This window comes from Chlamydotis macqueenii, chromosome 5 (assembly GCF_036417535.1).
Source record: "Chlamydotis macqueenii isolate bChlMac1 chromosome 5, bChlMac1.mat, whole genome shotgun sequence".
NCBI classification, from domain to species: domain Eukaryota; kingdom Metazoa; phylum Chordata; class Aves; order Otidiformes; family Otididae; genus Chlamydotis; species Chlamydotis macqueenii.
The window spans coordinates 29,749,562-29,766,039 of record NC_141560.1 but is presented as its reverse complement, the minus strand read 5'-3'; the positions used below and the strand labels follow the sequence as shown (position 1 = coordinate 29,766,039).

At 35.0% G+C, this 16,478-nt stretch overlaps 1 protein-coding gene across 1 annotated transcript in view; it reads left to right on the top strand.

The window, feature by feature from the left end:
- Positions 1 to 6,443, top strand: part of AKAP6 (A-kinase anchoring protein 6) — a 295,501-nt gene extending 289,058 nt beyond the window's left edge. Inside the window, exon 14 of the mRNA XM_086749479.1 lies at positions 3,925 to 6,443. The gene's annotated coding sequence lies outside the window, so the exon portion shown is untranslated. The remainder of the gene's footprint in view (positions 1 to 3,924) is intronic.
- The last annotated feature ends 10,035 nt before the right edge of the window (positions 6,444 to 16,478 follow it).

Here is a 16,478-nt window from a genome sequence, read left to right as displayed (position 1 = left end):
TCAAAATTCAAATGGGCGTGGCCCTAAATAATCTGATCTGCCTTTGAAAATAGCCTTCCTTTGAGCAGGAGGTTGGACCAGGTGATGTTCAAGTTTCTTCCAACCTAAGTTATTCTATGATTCCATGACATTGCTAGGAGAAAAGTCTCATCACTGCCTGTGAAACCACTAGTACTCTCCTATTGCAAACTATGTAGCTGCAGCAGAGGAGCTGGGCCTATTTACACTAAACAGATTGCTTTGCTGCTATTCAATATCTAACTTCTGCATTCCCTGATTTTGCTATATTATATTACTATGCTTTGGGCTTTTCTTTTGCACATATTGATGGTTTACCCAGCATTCACACATTCACATATGTATAAATATGTCTGGCAAAGTCTTTAGGTTATGACAGCAATAGGCTACAGCTTGCACTATCTCTTTCGACACATATCTATTTGAATAATACATTATCTTGGAACCATCATAGCAAAGAGGATATTTCTTGAATAGCTTTGGAATAGGATATCATGACCTGTTGATTACCAATTAGGTTAATACTTGGACACATCCAAACAACTGGAGAAGCAATGGAAATCAACTGAGAAATACAAAACTCATAGATGATACTATATATTCTAGAATTACATTAGAAGGGTTATGTGTATATGGAAGCCTCTATCTGGAAATTGAGATGATGACAAAAGTCTCAGGTTGATAAGCAGCAATTATGTAAACATAAGCTTTTCCTAAATTATTCTTTTACTAGTTTTCTTATTTTTTTCACTTATTTTTATAATATTAATTTGAGGAAAAATACTTACTATAGTAAGTGTGATTTTATTCTTGCTCTCATTCTTTCACTGAAAAAGATAATATAATGTCTTTTCAATTCATTAGTACTTTTCCTCTGAGGATCTCAAAATACTGTATAAACTTTCCCTTACTCTTCAGAACTTCAGTTACTTACATGGTAGCTACCTGGGATATGACAGTATGCAACTGGTGTAAGGACTAAGATTGGACATAGAGGATGGAGATATTAATAAATGCCCCATAGTGAAATAAAATGTAATGCAGAGTCTGTATGCAACAACTTAATAGGGCTATGTTATAGTTTTAATTTTTGCCCAAGAGTTGACAAATATTTTTAAGCTAACAAAGCCCTTCACGCTACCTCCCACTTCTTACATTTAGGAAGATACACTGGTTCTTAACTGATACATATAGCATAGCTTCCATGGAAATTGTGTACTGTATTATTCCCAGTAATAAAGCCCTAGGATACATGTAGCTTATCTCTGGCACATCAAAAAATGAAAATATAAGCTGCTAGATTTGGTTTCCCTAAAGTCTGAGCTCCCTTCCCCCATTCACAAGCTTGGTGCTTTAACTTCATCTCTCATGCTATGGGGAATGAATTACAGAAGCAATCTATCCTAATTTGTTAACTTATTCAAATAACAGTTATTATACTTAACTATGCTAAAGATTATCTTTTTGGTGGCAGATTGTTTATTTTTTGATGAGGCTAATTACTGATTTTCCAAAGGTAATTTACATTTATTACTAATACATCTTTTAAAATGTGACAGATAAATGTTGTTCCCATAAGTGTATTATGAAAAAAGTTACTATTTAAAAACACATTATTTAATTTGAAAGATAAATGGCAAACACCATTATTTTTCCTGTAGCACCTGTGCTGTAAGCTCATTTAAATGTGTAATTCCATGTGTAGCTGCAATACTTAGAGAAAAATAATCTATAGTATATGTGTACCTTAAAAGCATACTGAGAATTCAAAGCTGTAAAAGGCATAATTTCAAATGCAGTTTGATTTTATACTGTTTTAGTATTTGCCTTGGCTGTATAGGTGAATAAACGTAACAGTGAAGAAAATATTTTTGCTAAATGTTGCAATCCTCTTTTTTAGCAGTGTGCTGCAAAAGAAAAAAAAAAAAAAAAGACCATTACGGGGAAAAAATAAGAACTCTTTAAGCAGGCTTAAAAATGTCTTTGCCAGCACTGACTAGTCTCTCGTGTGAGCCAACACGGAGTTCTTCAACAGAGGTGCTCATAAAACTATGCTGATGTTATTTCTCAAGTAAGGGACAGCTTGAAAGAACTATCTTTCTGTGTATGAGATCATGCAGTCTTCTGGTGTCACTGTGACCCATGAGTCACCAATGGGATGGGAATTTTTAGTCACATATTCAATATGCACAGAGATTGATACATTAAGGACGTTTATATGATGTGTCCAAAGTCTTTTCTAGAGGTTACATTAGAATTCTGTATGTAATCTGTTAGGTCTTACAAGTAAATCCAAAAGCTATTTCCTTCCTTTTGTGCAGAATTTGTAATTTAAACTTAAGTTTTAACCTAACTTAGGGAAAAACTATTTTACTTGGGCTTAAGAAAACTAAATTGGGTTTATCTGACAGTGCTGCAATGTTAGCCAGAATATCCTGCTACTTACCAGAGCCAGGAGAAGGGCAGGACTGGTACTCAGAAGGCCTGACTGTTATTTCCTGCTCAGCAACAGATTTTTTTGTATGACTTATTCCTTCCTTGCCTCAGTTTCTTTAGCAGCAAAATAAAGAGAATAATGATCAATGAGAGCTCTGAAGCATGATTTATTAACTGAAAAGTGTTTTGAGATCCACAGATAAAAGATGATACATAGTTGCAAGGGACCGTTACTTAATTATTCATTACAGGAGAAAAATAATGTACAAGTTTACACAATAGTTAATATGTAATAATTTACTTTTACAGACTGGAACTACAAGAATAATCTAAATCTTTGCTTACTGTTTTATTCCTAGAGGTTTTTATAGGGAGGTAGATGCAGTAATCTTTCTTTATAAAGTTTAAAACAGTCTGACTTTTTAGGTCCTTATAGTAGTTGACTTAAAAAAAAATAAATAGAATAAACAGATAATCTTGTATCATCTGTGAATGACAATTTTTTTTAAAAACTTGACACGATCCATCAGTGAGGCTTTTCTTACTGTAGATATGTGAAACCCATGCCAGAGCTGTAGAAACCTTTTGATACAATATTCCCCTTTATTCAGATCTGTTCTTCATTAGTTTCTAAACGAACTCTTGAGGTTTTCACTATTTTCATGTAAGTATATTTCTTCTATAAATGGAAGAGGGGAGTGTCACAGCAAATAAGATCAAAGGAGAAGGTAACTGAATAGATCCACATATTCCTGCTTAATTTGGAAGGCACATAATGCATGTCTGGAGTACCTCCTAGGAAATGCCGATGAGATGTACTTTGCACTAATCTTTGAGCTGTATTCTGACAGTTATTTCTTCATAATCCTTATCATAAGCCTGTGCTCTTTGATGAATAGTTTAACCCTAAACTCTGAGCTGGATAATTCAATAGTGTGAAAAATTAACTCATTGCTGGTACTAGCAGTGTCTAAATAGCTATTTACAATTTCAAAATACAATTATGACACTGACAATTCTATTCATGGACCACTTCTGTGACAATCCTTTCTTCCTCTCCATTGAAATTTCATTCTCTTTGTTTACATAAATATTAAAATAAGTGATGGGTAGTGTTGCTTGGCTTTTGAAAATTCCTGTGTTTTCATTGATTGGTGCACTTTTGAGTGTGCTGAAGGTAAGTTCACAGGTAAGGATGAGGACAGGATTCAGGGAAAAGGTCAGATGTAATGACTTCCCTTGTTTCTTTAGAAACAGTGTCTTTACAAAAATCAGTGAGTTTTCTACATCAATATAATTTTTTACACTAACTTGTACCTCAGGCTATTAAAAGTTATTGTACTTCTGCATTAAAGGCTCAGGCATGTGACAATTTAATGACTATCTATGGTTGTTCTGGAAGAGCTATGTTTTGCAAATAAAACTTCATTTTCTGTAACCTACTATTACTTTTTTTTTGTTTCCTTTTAGAAACTTGGCTGCAATTCAGGTGCAGGTTCATCCTGTAAACCCTGGGATGACCTCCAATTCCATTGTATCACTGCCTTTCATTACAGACTCCCAAGATAAATTTTCTTTCCAAATGTGATTTGTCCATGTTGGCTTTGTGATCAGGCTGCATATGCTAGTCCAATTTCAGTGATCATTTTGTATTGTAGCAAGGCCATTTGCTTTCATAGGGATTCCTCTCCCAAGCTACCTCTACTGACCTCCCCTTCCTAAATTGGATGCTCCCGTACTACTTATCACTCCTTCTGTTCTTTAAAGTTTTGAAGTTCCACTGAATTCACGATCAGTCTGATTCATCTTTTCAGAACTGTACCTGCCAGTACTTGTCTATTTTATGTATCAAATTTAATATTTATGTGTATAATGCACAAGTTTATTGAAACTATTTTAGTTTTAAAGTTACAATTTTGTTGGATTGCAGCAAAAAGAAGTCATTAGCTCTCCTGATTGAATGCATCTAAAAATTAAGCAACTAAAATAAATGGCATTTTATTTATTTAATTTTAAAATTTAATCTATGCAACACTTCAAGAAACAACTACATGGTGTTGTATATTAGGAACTGTTGACATTCTACTGAATTAAGTACAACATTTTGGTTTTTTATGCTTCTTGAGGTGGTAATGAGAAAAAAAAGTTTTTAAAAAATGTGTGCCTTGCTGTATTTCTTATACCATTTATTAAAAAGCTGCTTTCACAGTAAAATTATGTTGGTTTGAAAGGAGGAAATAGCAAGGTTAAGATGTGTGAATAATTTCTGTATATATGTATAACCAAGTGCAAACATTGATGTATAATGACAGTATAAAATGCTTTCATGTTTGTGATGTCCAGTGATGTGGAAAATATAAGCCTTAAAACCATTAGATTGCATGGTAATTAGAATTGGCATAATAAACATAGTTTATTGGGGAAAAAAAAAAGCAGAACTGGTGATCTGTTTTACCTGCGTTCCAAGAACAGAATGCTTTATCAAAGAGCAGAATATGTTTTTGTTTGCAAATATTCCCGAGAGAGATGCAATTCCATAGTTGGTGAAGATTTGTATTACCTGGCTCAGAGGTAAAAAGCCTTTTCATTAAAGATTCTGCAGGTCTTTTGGGCCAAACAAGGAGAAATAAATATTTAGTAGTTTAAACCAGTACACTGCCAACTGCAGTTGTGGCAATGATCAGGCACACTTTTATAGTAGATCTTTTATTTCTTTATCAGTAACAGTTTGTTGTCGGTTTCTTAAAATGTCATTAATTTACATAATTATATTGAATAAGCTTTATATATATTTATAAGGACACTTTTACAGTTGGCTGTTTCAGTGACTTAGACTGTACATTTTAAATGCTTTTATCTTGTGCTAAAACTATATTCAGTGGCCAAAACAAACCAGACAGCTTTATAACCCATCTCTGCAAACATGGCATTCATCTCCTAAAAACACTATTGGGAAGTGATGTCAGGAAAGTTAAAAGGCAAGGAATGCTCTCCCATACCACCTTTAGTCATTATTTTTCCAAGTATATGAATGTTTTTACAAAAAGCTTCAACACTCTTCTTCCTTAAAAAATGTGAATCAGTTTGACAAGCTTAGCTAGTAGCTTAGAGGAATGCTACTGACCAGCTGCTATACTCATACAAGACTGAAGGAACAGGTATTTAAAAAAACCCCTCATGTTTTCCAAATTATTAACAACTTCCTATTACTGCAAGAGACAAATTATTTATCTCTCAATTTAAATTTCTACTGCGTAGCCTTGGGCAGGCTATGAGCAGAAACAACTCTTAGCTTAAAGAAAAGTGTAAATAAGAAGTAGTAATTATTAAGGGAGCCTTTTGAATTCATAAAGTTTTCTGAACTTGCATATATTGTATCATGTACAAATCTAATAGGTTAACCTATAATTACCTAAAGTGTATAACTATATAGCTAAAGATCACTTTAATATATTTGAAATAATTATTTGAATTATATGTAAAGTACTTTGGAATAATAACTCCTTATTTTAGTTAAATATTTACAGTGACAATTATGTTCACTTATGAGTTATTTCAAACATGATTTTTAAAATGGTCTTGCCATGGAAATTGAGTTTGGAATAATTATTTTTTTCTCTCTAGCATTTTCTGGTCTATTTTGTACTTTTTTAAACTTACTTTGACTGTAGTCATAACTTACACTATGATGACAGGAAAACTAATAAGTCAGACACTTTTCAGATCTGTCACCTCACCCAACAGACTGTGCAGAACTCCATCAATTACTTGTACCATTCTATTAGGCCATTTGCCACAAATTCACTTTTTTCCTGGGGGAAAATAGTAGTACTTGTCAAATCAATAAACCACATATTCATCATACAATATCTGGAATATTATACGGTCACAACTCAAATTTCTGTGGTTCCTTTCTGAGAGATGCTGAACATTTTAATTTAGCTAGTAATCCTAGATCTATATTATTTGATCTCATGAGATAAAGTCATCATTTTTATGACTGTGACGGAAGACTCATCGTTATCAACTACCCATTTTTTGGCATGGTTAGAAGCTTTGCCCTTTTTTACTTTTCTTCTCAGAATATATTGGACTTTGTTGTCAATAAAAATTGATTTCTCAAGGAAAAGAAATCTTTGTTATATATTATGCAGGATTTCTTCATGTCTTGGTGTAAGTAAGTCATATGCTTATGTCCAAATTGTGCCTAGAACTTGCAAGAAGTTCTGGTGCTAACTGCCTAAAGAAAAATATTGGTATAGTGTAAAACTGATGTTGATGTACCGATATTACCTCTAAGATCAGCTCATACATAGATAGATTCGTGTATAGATCCTGTTCACTGCTGGTGAAATTATCTTGTGGTGTAGAAGCGTACTGCAAGATTTCTGCAGCATTTATCTTCACCTAAAGTTCCATAGGCTGCTTTTCATTCCACACACTCCCTAGCTCATGCTTGAACAACATCTGCAATGTGTGAGGAGGCCATTTGACAGCAATGACCCTGATATGTGGATCTCCCTTTCCTGCCTGTTTCACATTCCTTCCATGGAGAGCCAGAGCTCTCCAGCTCTAAGCAAAGGGAATGCACGCACACTAACACTGGTAGTAAAACACATTCCTCGGACTACAATTTAAAATGTGTTTTGTAATCGCAGTACTTTTACATACAGACATCCTTATAAACCATATCCCCAGTTTTTCTCACTTAATGGTTTGTCTTTTTCCCAACGTAAGTCAAAGAGTTTTTATGGAACAATGCACCTTTGTTACAGGAAGAGAAATTTAGGTGGCATCTCTATGTCCTTCATGTTGTTTATGCTGTTCATGGTATACATGTGTACACGTAAGCCTACAAACACATGCAAAAATACTGAAATTGTTCCTGTTTGTTTCACAATAAACGCAAATAAAGAGTTGCTGGCAGTTAGATGGCATCTCAACCTTCCTCCTTGGTGACAGGATCCACAGATGACATAGCCTCCTGCATCACAGATTTTAGAATTTTATTCCAGTTCCCCTGTGTTGAGGAAAACAACATATTTTGATTAAAATGTATCCAGTAAAAGGACTTCTTTTTTTTGTTGTTGGTGGTGTTTTTTTTGTTTGGTTGGTTTTTTTAACTTGAAGACATCAGGAACAATGTTGTAAAGATTCCTGTGCTGCAGTGCACAGAAAAGGCGTTACGGATGTTTAGGCCAGATCATACTCATACATGGCCCAAGAGGATTAACAGAGATGTCAAGATTTTAGTCAAGTCTCCTTCAATGACAAGTTTCTACAAACTTATTCCTAGTAACAGCATCACTTTGAGAGGGATTTTGGCCAACAAGTAACATCGGATGTCTTGCCTTTAGTGCTGTCCTTCTAATTTTTCAGACTCACCCTGTCTTTTGTACCTTTTCTACCAACCTGAATCGCTTACATTTTTCATGTGACTACTCTTTGCTCAGTAAATACATGCTCATCCCTGATTTTAGAAATGTTTTTAAGGACTAGACCATAAATGAACTTGGCATCACTTAGGTCTGTGCACTGAATGAATTCTAAGTGCTCCAGTGCTTTAAAAATGGAATTTCCTATGCAATAACAAATAGTATTTCTTTATTTCTGAGGAGTGGGGAAATAAGTTAAAAGTGAAGTTAGAATTCTATAAGTCAGTAATTTTAGTGTACAAATATCACTGGGATATTGTAGTTATTGTGAAACTAATCCTTAAAATTTACAAGTATAGAATTACATCATACTTAAAATGAAATGATAAGGTATGAAAAGAACAGTTAGACAAGTAAATGTTTTGACCTCTGCCTTATGCTGAGCTCACGTCTCTGTAACATTCTGGGTCTGCAAATGGAATAGAAAATAATTTTTAAAACACATAACATTTTTAAAATATTTTTCTCCTGCTCGTAATGACTGTGATGATGTTTTAAATGCAGCAAGGATCCAGCTGTAGCATTTTCCAAAGAAACATTATGAGAGTGACAGGGAAAGGGAAACATATTTGACAAGATTTCAAGCAATAGTGGAAAAACACAAACCATTCTTGATGCACTTCATTTACAGAATGAAAAAAAAAAACATCTGACTCTGAAAGAACTGATATTGAGCATCAACCATCTACCCCAAATCTATCCCTTTTTTTTCAGGGCAAGATAAATGCTAAGGGAAATAACTTGCCCTCAGGCAAGGTGGTATGGCAATTTCTCATACAGACTACTGTGTATATATACTGGAACTTCTGCTCTGTAGCTTTTGAATCAAAAGCCTGATACCAGAATTGTCTTTAGAGGGCATGGGTTTTGTTGTTTCTTCATAAGAAACAGGGCCAAATTTGGGCTGAGAAACATCTGCCTTGAAAATGAAGTGGTAGCAAGTAGATGTTAAATAATATACAACAGCAGACAAAAAACTGTAAAAGGAAAAGAAAACAAAACCCCAATATTTCTGTAAATCCTAGTGGTCCCCTGCCAGTAGTTTAATCAAGAATACTATAAGCTATATAGGATTATGATAGTTGTATTAACTGATCATTATTTATCCTGATGCCAGACAGATCTGTGCCTTTCTATAGTTTTTGCTTTACTTACCTTAAAGTAGGGCTTTTCAAAGTGATGAAAACATGATGGAAATGTCTTTTCAATGGTTAAAATTGTGGCATGAATTTAAAAAAAAAACAAAAAAAAAACAAAAAAAACCAAACATCCCCACAGCTCTGTTGGATTGCTGAGCATCTGTGCCAGCCCAGCTGATCAGTGATGCTTTTGGCCATATTTTGTGGAGGGAAAGTCTTTAAAAAGCTTTTCATGCACACAGAGCTCTATTTTCCACTATTAATATGACTACTAAAGAAAGCTTCCTCTATAAGGGGAGTTTGCCTTAAATGAGAATATAATTGCTTCTTAAACCTGTTCATTTGATGTATTCCTGCATCTCTCATCCTCTGGTCTTCCGATCTGAGCAGTTCTCCACTTGTGCCTTTTCTTCTTGCGCGATTCAACAGCTAAAGGAAGAGTTTGCAAGCTATGTTTGTAACAGGCAATTTGCAGGTAATGTTTTGGAAGGTGGGCAAAAGTGGCAGGCAGAACAATAGGGGCTTGGAGTGAAGAGAAGGTGGCTGGTAGATAGGTAATGCTGTAGCTATGCCGACCAGGCTGGAGGGGGGATTCGGATCTACAAATGCAATGCTGGCTGATGACTGAAAAAGAAGGGAGAAGCTGAAGAGGAGGGGAACCTTCAAGGATCGTTGATGGGAACTATCTCTGGTTAAAATATTTGTAGAATTCTAGGAGTATACACTGTATTGAAACAGATTTATCTCTATCGCTAGACTTGTTACTGCAAACTGTAAAGTGATGCTATTCATGAACACTCATTTTTCTGAATCTGCTGTTCAGTATGCCAAGCATATCAATCAGATGTACCATTGTCAGTTAATTAACATTTGATTGCATTAAACATAGGGTGTTGAAGAGGAGGTTTCTTCTCAGAGGGGGAGGTGTATCTATGCGTGAGTTCTTTGTAGGGGGAGGGATGTGTTCTTAATAATTATCGTCAATTGTGAGTAAAGTCAAATTGTAATCTGTGTGTACATATTTCTGTGCCACTCACAACTCTTATGGTCACAGTAAGAAGGGAAGACAAAGGTAGCAACCTTAGTCCTAAGCCATATATTCTGCATACTGTATTTTCATATGTAAAACAGCATCCAGAAAATCATCACATTAGACAAGCGTAGAAGTAAGATATATGAGAAGGCAAGGCAAGGCAAGGCAAGGCAAGGGGAAAGGGAGGGAAGAATGGAGGGAAGGGGAGAGGGAACATTGAGTGATGCCTACAGGATGTATCTATAACTATTTGATAGCATTTTGTAACACAACAGATGTGATAGTATTCAAAATAATGGATGGTTTGGTTAAGACAAATCTGTCTGTCTTCTTCTCCCAGACACATAATACCAAGTCACTCACAGAAATGGATTGGTAGTGAATTTAGACATGATGGAAGGAGATACTGTACTCCTTTGCATGATATATAATAAATCTGTGGTATTTCATTTCTACAAGAAATTACTGAGTCAAATAGCTTAGTGAGATTGTAAAGGAGTCTAAATATAGAATAGGCAGCTGTGCTAAGATAGCAGGTTAGTTCAAGCTAATGACAGTGGAGAGCAAACTTCATTCTCCATGATGAAAGCTGTTGTCCGCTCAAAGAACAGGGGAAATTTCCCACAGCCAATGCCAAAATGGCCAAAGCAAGATGGAAGTATTCTGCCTTTCTCTGAGGCAATAAAAAATGGGCCACTGACAGACACAAGGCACATACAAAAAGCATAGAAAATGCCTGTGTTTCTTTTCTTTCCTCTTCATTTCCCTGCTGAGAATGAAGATGTGATGTCAGAAACAAATTATTTCAATTACTTGCCAAGCTATAGTGCTGCAGCATAAGAAATTATCTCAAATATGATTTTGTGGATAACTAACCATCTTTCTATATGCCGTATGTAACATATACATGGTTACCTAGAAGGAGTTAACTGTGATAAACTATATTTCAATAAAGAAAACACTTATATTTCAGGAGAGTTGGGTAACAATATTTCAGAAGAATAACCCTTCTTTAATCATATACTTTGATGGAGGAACACTCATAAGCACATCAGCACAACTCAATTCTTTCCACAAGGACTGACATCTTAAACTGCTCTACGCAATGAATCACCTTGTCAAATAAAGTGCAAAATGGAAAACCTGTTTTCAAACTCATCCGATATAATGACATTTACAACAACATGTTTGAGGTGATAAACCGACAATAATAATTATATTTCTCTTAGACTTCCATTGTACTTTGAAAGTTTTATGCAATCGTATGTTCTTTTTTTTTTTTTTTCTTCAAGAAAATTTCATACTAGGACTTTTACTTTATGGGTCTTTAAAATAAGCCAGGGGGGAAATCACATTTTGCATACAACTGGAACTCTTAATTTTAACATTTTCTTAGAAGAACCTACATCGTTTCAATTGTAAGTCAATTTATATATCCTCATCTGAAGAGTCAGACTTTTAGAATATGATATACATTAAAATTATTTTCTTATGATTTTTCAGTGGTGATCAGTAATATTTATCTTTCCTGATCCGTATCATGACAGTAAACACACTAATAAAATATCTCTGAATGTATCTCTTAAGCTTAGTCAAATTAAAAATATTTATGAAGAAAGTCCTTGTTAATCTTAGAACTCTACATTCTAATAATTGTATTTTATCATATGCTCATGAAGTCTGTGGAAGGATAAAAAAGAAAGCAATTTCAGGAACATTTTTCCAGACCCTCTTGCCACTACCAGAACAATGTTCTTGGCTTGTCATGTCTCACCTGCTGCAACTGGCATCTCCGAACAGGGGCTGAGATTTCATCAAAACGTATCTGCAGCTGAACCCTGGCATCCACAAACAGAAGCTGAGATTTTATCCAGCTCTTCTAAAAAGAAAGTTTGATGTGACATTTTTAGAGGTATTAGAACTGCAGTTATTTAGTATCTGCAACAAACACATATAGATCTGGTGCTGTAGAAAAATGAGCCTCTGGGGAACAGCTTGACTTTCAGTACTGAATATGTGTGTTGAGCTGGAAAACAAAGGCTTAAGAACATGGTATAAACTTCCCAGACACTCTGGTGAACAGCAACTGACAATATCTAATAGGAAGGAATGAAATGACAGATCAAGTGCTCAGAAAGTAGAATTTGGTAAGTGATGTATATGAGCCAGCACACGGAGAAGAGAGGATTTGGTGAGGCTTCTGCAGAACCAAGAAAAACAAATCTCAAGGTAGGTGCGGGCTACTAACAGAAGTACTGTAACTGCTTCAGTTATATACTTGCATCTAAAATTTAAATTGGTAAATATATAATTCTTACAATGTTATTTGCTGAAGTATCAATTTGGATAAAATTGTCCTTATCTTATGCTTCATTACCAATGGGACCTCATAACAAAATATTCAAATGAACATCTTATTTAAGTTATTATCCCAAATACTTCTTCCTTTATGACTATATAAACTTTATATGCATAAACATTTCTCATCAGCCAAATTTTAAAAGAAGCAGAATTACATAGTATACAGTTCTTCCATTTATGCCCACTCACATTTAAAACCAGGTCCAAAATCCTTAAATGTAATTTCATTGTGACGATATTAGTGAGCAGAAGCCAAGCTGTTCCTACATAAGGATCCATAAATATTGGTTCTGAAAAAGGAGCTCTTGCTGTTTCCATTACTAATAATGCCTATGCCATAAAGCAGGCTACAGACTGTGTCTGTTTTGCCTATCAAGAAATTCTGTTCTAAGCACAGAGGACATGACTGGAATGAAAGGGGGAAAAGAGCCTCGAGTACTTCTTCCTTTGCAGTGTTGGAAAGTGACAGTTGGGTAGTCAGGTCTTATAATCACTAGTGTAAAGCAATGCATAAATAAACAAATAAGTGGTGATACAAGTATGGGAAACTGGATGAGACAAGGAAATAGTTGCTTAAAAAGGCAGTATTGTTATGATGTAAAAAATGCCACAGTGGCCTCACAAATATCCAATCTTTATGCAAGATACTCTTCTCCTACATAGATGGAAACCAGAAGCAACTAATCTGAATTAATTGAAGTGCTAATACAGTGGGATGAATCTGACTATAGAGTCAGAGGGTGAGCACCTGTCTGAAGTGTGGCAAATGATTGAAAAAAATTGCAGCATCTTTCCTTAGCCCAAATTCTTAAACATGTTTACATACTGTATGCGCAAAAAAAAAGACAGCGATTTATTTGTGCTATAGTAGTTTCATCCAGACTGTACCTCATCATACACCAATGCTGTTATTAAAATAACAATCTGGCATTTTAAACATGGTATCATATTGCTGTCATGCTGCATATTACTTACTACTTCTTTACCAGGGGAGTTCACTATTTCATTCTGGATATAGAAATCTGCTTCAAGGTCCAGTTAGAAATAGAAGGTTTTAAACTTAATTTATTTCATAACCAAATCTTTACTTGTTATTGTTGTGAATATCTTTGGAAATAGCAAATAATAGTTCTTTGAATTTGATTATTGAGTTCTATGACAAACTACACACTTAAAAGGAAATACAAAGACCTTATATTCTAAAGAAATTAGAAATTCTACCAGTTAAATAATAAATTAACTAGCTATATTTTTAAATTGCATGGCAATTTGTGACTATTGCTGCCAATACAAGATTTTGCAGAACTGAGATCCTTTTCACAATTAAAGTTGCTAAGTGCACAATGCCATTGCAAATGACAAATTGCCCGTTAGCACTGGCTAATGACAGAGACCTATCTTCTTAGCAGCATACCACCTGTCCTAGGATCTAAACATGAAAAAAATAAAGTAATGACAGGAAAAAACCTTTAAGTGGATCACTCAGATAAGTCCCCTAGATTAGATGATGAAATGGTGCCTGAATTTTAATTCCTGGCCACTTTTGTGAGACTAAGTTTTCTTATCTTTCTTTTTTTTTTAAGACAGAAAAATATAATAGGTATTGCACTATTAATTTGTTTCACAATCTGTGAGTTGAGAGTATTTACATATGACAATACTGAAAGGCTTAGTTTTTATCGGTGTAAAAACAAAAACTTTAATGTTTTTATATATTTAATACTCTGCGTATTTCTACTGCTTGTATATGAACTCTGGGCAGATGAATAATTTATTGAATCCAAAAACCATGCACTTTTCCTGTCTCAAACAGTACTGGCCTCTTCGCTCTCACGACTGCTAGACAATCCCATACTTTTGCAGAGAAGAGAAAACTCTTACCCCGTGTAAAGGAAAGTCTGCCTCAAAAAAGGGACTGGTATGGCGGGACCACCGCAACAGCAGAAGAATTACTGTTTTGCTCACACTGGAACAACCTTGAATTTTCTTAAAATCAAGTCCAATAATTCCAATATCCAAGTTGTGAGGTTGCCCAGAGGAAAAGGTTTGTCAGACTGTAATCTTTGTGGAAAAGTTGTTCCTTGACCTTTTTCGCCACTGTATGTCTACTGCAGCATAGGGAGGTCAAAAGTGCACTGGTTGTTAGCACCAAAGATGAAGCTTAACCAGACACTGAGAGCAATGATTGTCAAACGGCTCCATTTGCAAGACAAGAAGTGTATCCTTAGCAGAGCAAGGGAGATGAAAGAGATTATTTTCTAAGGGTCACATTTGTTCTTCTTTTCTGACCTCTCTCAAGATTGCAAAAGAAGCGGTAAGAGTTTTCTATAGCAAAGAGGTGCTACAAAGAAAACGGGACTGTGCTTTCTTCATCTCTCCTCTGCGAGTCTTCCAGTCACGGTTAAGCTCTGTTCTGCCTTTCTTTCTCTCTCTTTCATAAGAGCCCAGTGAAAGCATAATAACTGCACAGAGAAATTAAAAGGACAGATTCATGTGCCTGTAATTTTACATTTTAAAGCCCTTCTTAGAACCTGGAGATGATTTTGGGCTGTGGTTTCAAGCTTTTGTTTGTTTCTTGTGCTCCTTACCCCTGTCATTTAGTACCAGTTTAGTTTCTGTCATTAGTACCAGTTATGGGGGCAGCACCTAGGAGCCCTAGCCATGGGTCTGTGAGGTGCTGGAAATAAATAAGCTGTTTCTGCATTGCATTTCCAGCTTCCCTCTGTTTTTGATTGACTAAAGCTTGAAATGAACTTATCTGATTTAATTTCTAGTTCAGAAAAACTCAATTCCGTTCAAGGTGTCGGAACATTTCAGGGAACAGGTGGGTTGCAATGCCATCTTTATTCCATCCCTTGGCTGGCAGGCCCCACTCTGCCAGAGTACCAATACAAAATCTTGCATGAAGAGAGACTCTTTTAATATGTACTCAGAGTTCTGAAGACACTGCAATTATACTACAGTAATTTATAGAAGTATTTTAGCTGATTTTAAACTGTTTTTTTGATTCATCTTAGAACCTGGTAAAACATATCCAAAGATATTCTAGCTCTAGAATGTTGAGGGTTTGAACCTGAAATAAAAAAAAAAATTTTTTTTGACCTATCACTGAAGTCTTCAGGTTATCATATATTGATAAGATAAATTATTTGTCATTCAAAATAATATGCCTTTTTTATAAGTAGTCAGTATGAAACTCATCACTTCTCAACTCTTGATAAAAGATCAGGATGGTGGATAAGTGAAAGCATTATTATAAGGCACAGTGTGAAGTAGTTACTGATTTTTGTACTTCTCTTCTGTGACCTAAAAATCAAGTTTGACCTAATTTTTCAAGATCAAGGAGGAGGGAAAGATAAAATCTATGCAGAGGTAACTTGGAAATATGTTTCAAAGCAATTGACTGGGAACATGGGATAAAAATCCCTCAGTTACCACAAAAAAAAAATTCTATTGATTACATTTTTTAATACTCCCATCTTGACAAAATAGTTAACAATCCAGCTGTCACTTGATAAACATCACCATAGTGGGAAGCTCAAATTGTGGCCAAACACTTCAAAGCTATGCAAAAATTTTGAAGAAATGCAGTAAATCAGTAGGAAATAAGGCTAAGAAAATGAAAGAAATTCTAACAGTAATGGGCTACATTGTTTAGCTTCAAACGGGATTTCATGTACGTTTGCAAATCTCTCTAACATAGCAATGGATTCTGTGATTATTTTTCTTATGACTTTAATTTATGTTTTACTGTCAGTCATCAATGTTTGTTTAACACGTGGAAAAGTTCTATTTAAACATTCCCTCAAGCCCCTTGGCTGAAGTTGCTATCCATTGGGTGCCTCAGAGGATAAGTTATCAAAATCTAAGCAGATTAATACCTCATGCTTATTCCCATGGCTAATGCACAACTTTGCAGTTGGAATAAGAGTTTTAGGCCAAAATTTTAAGCAATGGAAAATTTTGCCTGCCTTATAAACTAAACAGGTTCAAGTTGTCTTTTCAGTTTGGGAGGAGCCCTTAAGAATCCCTTAATGTGGGAGGGATGGGCTCCCT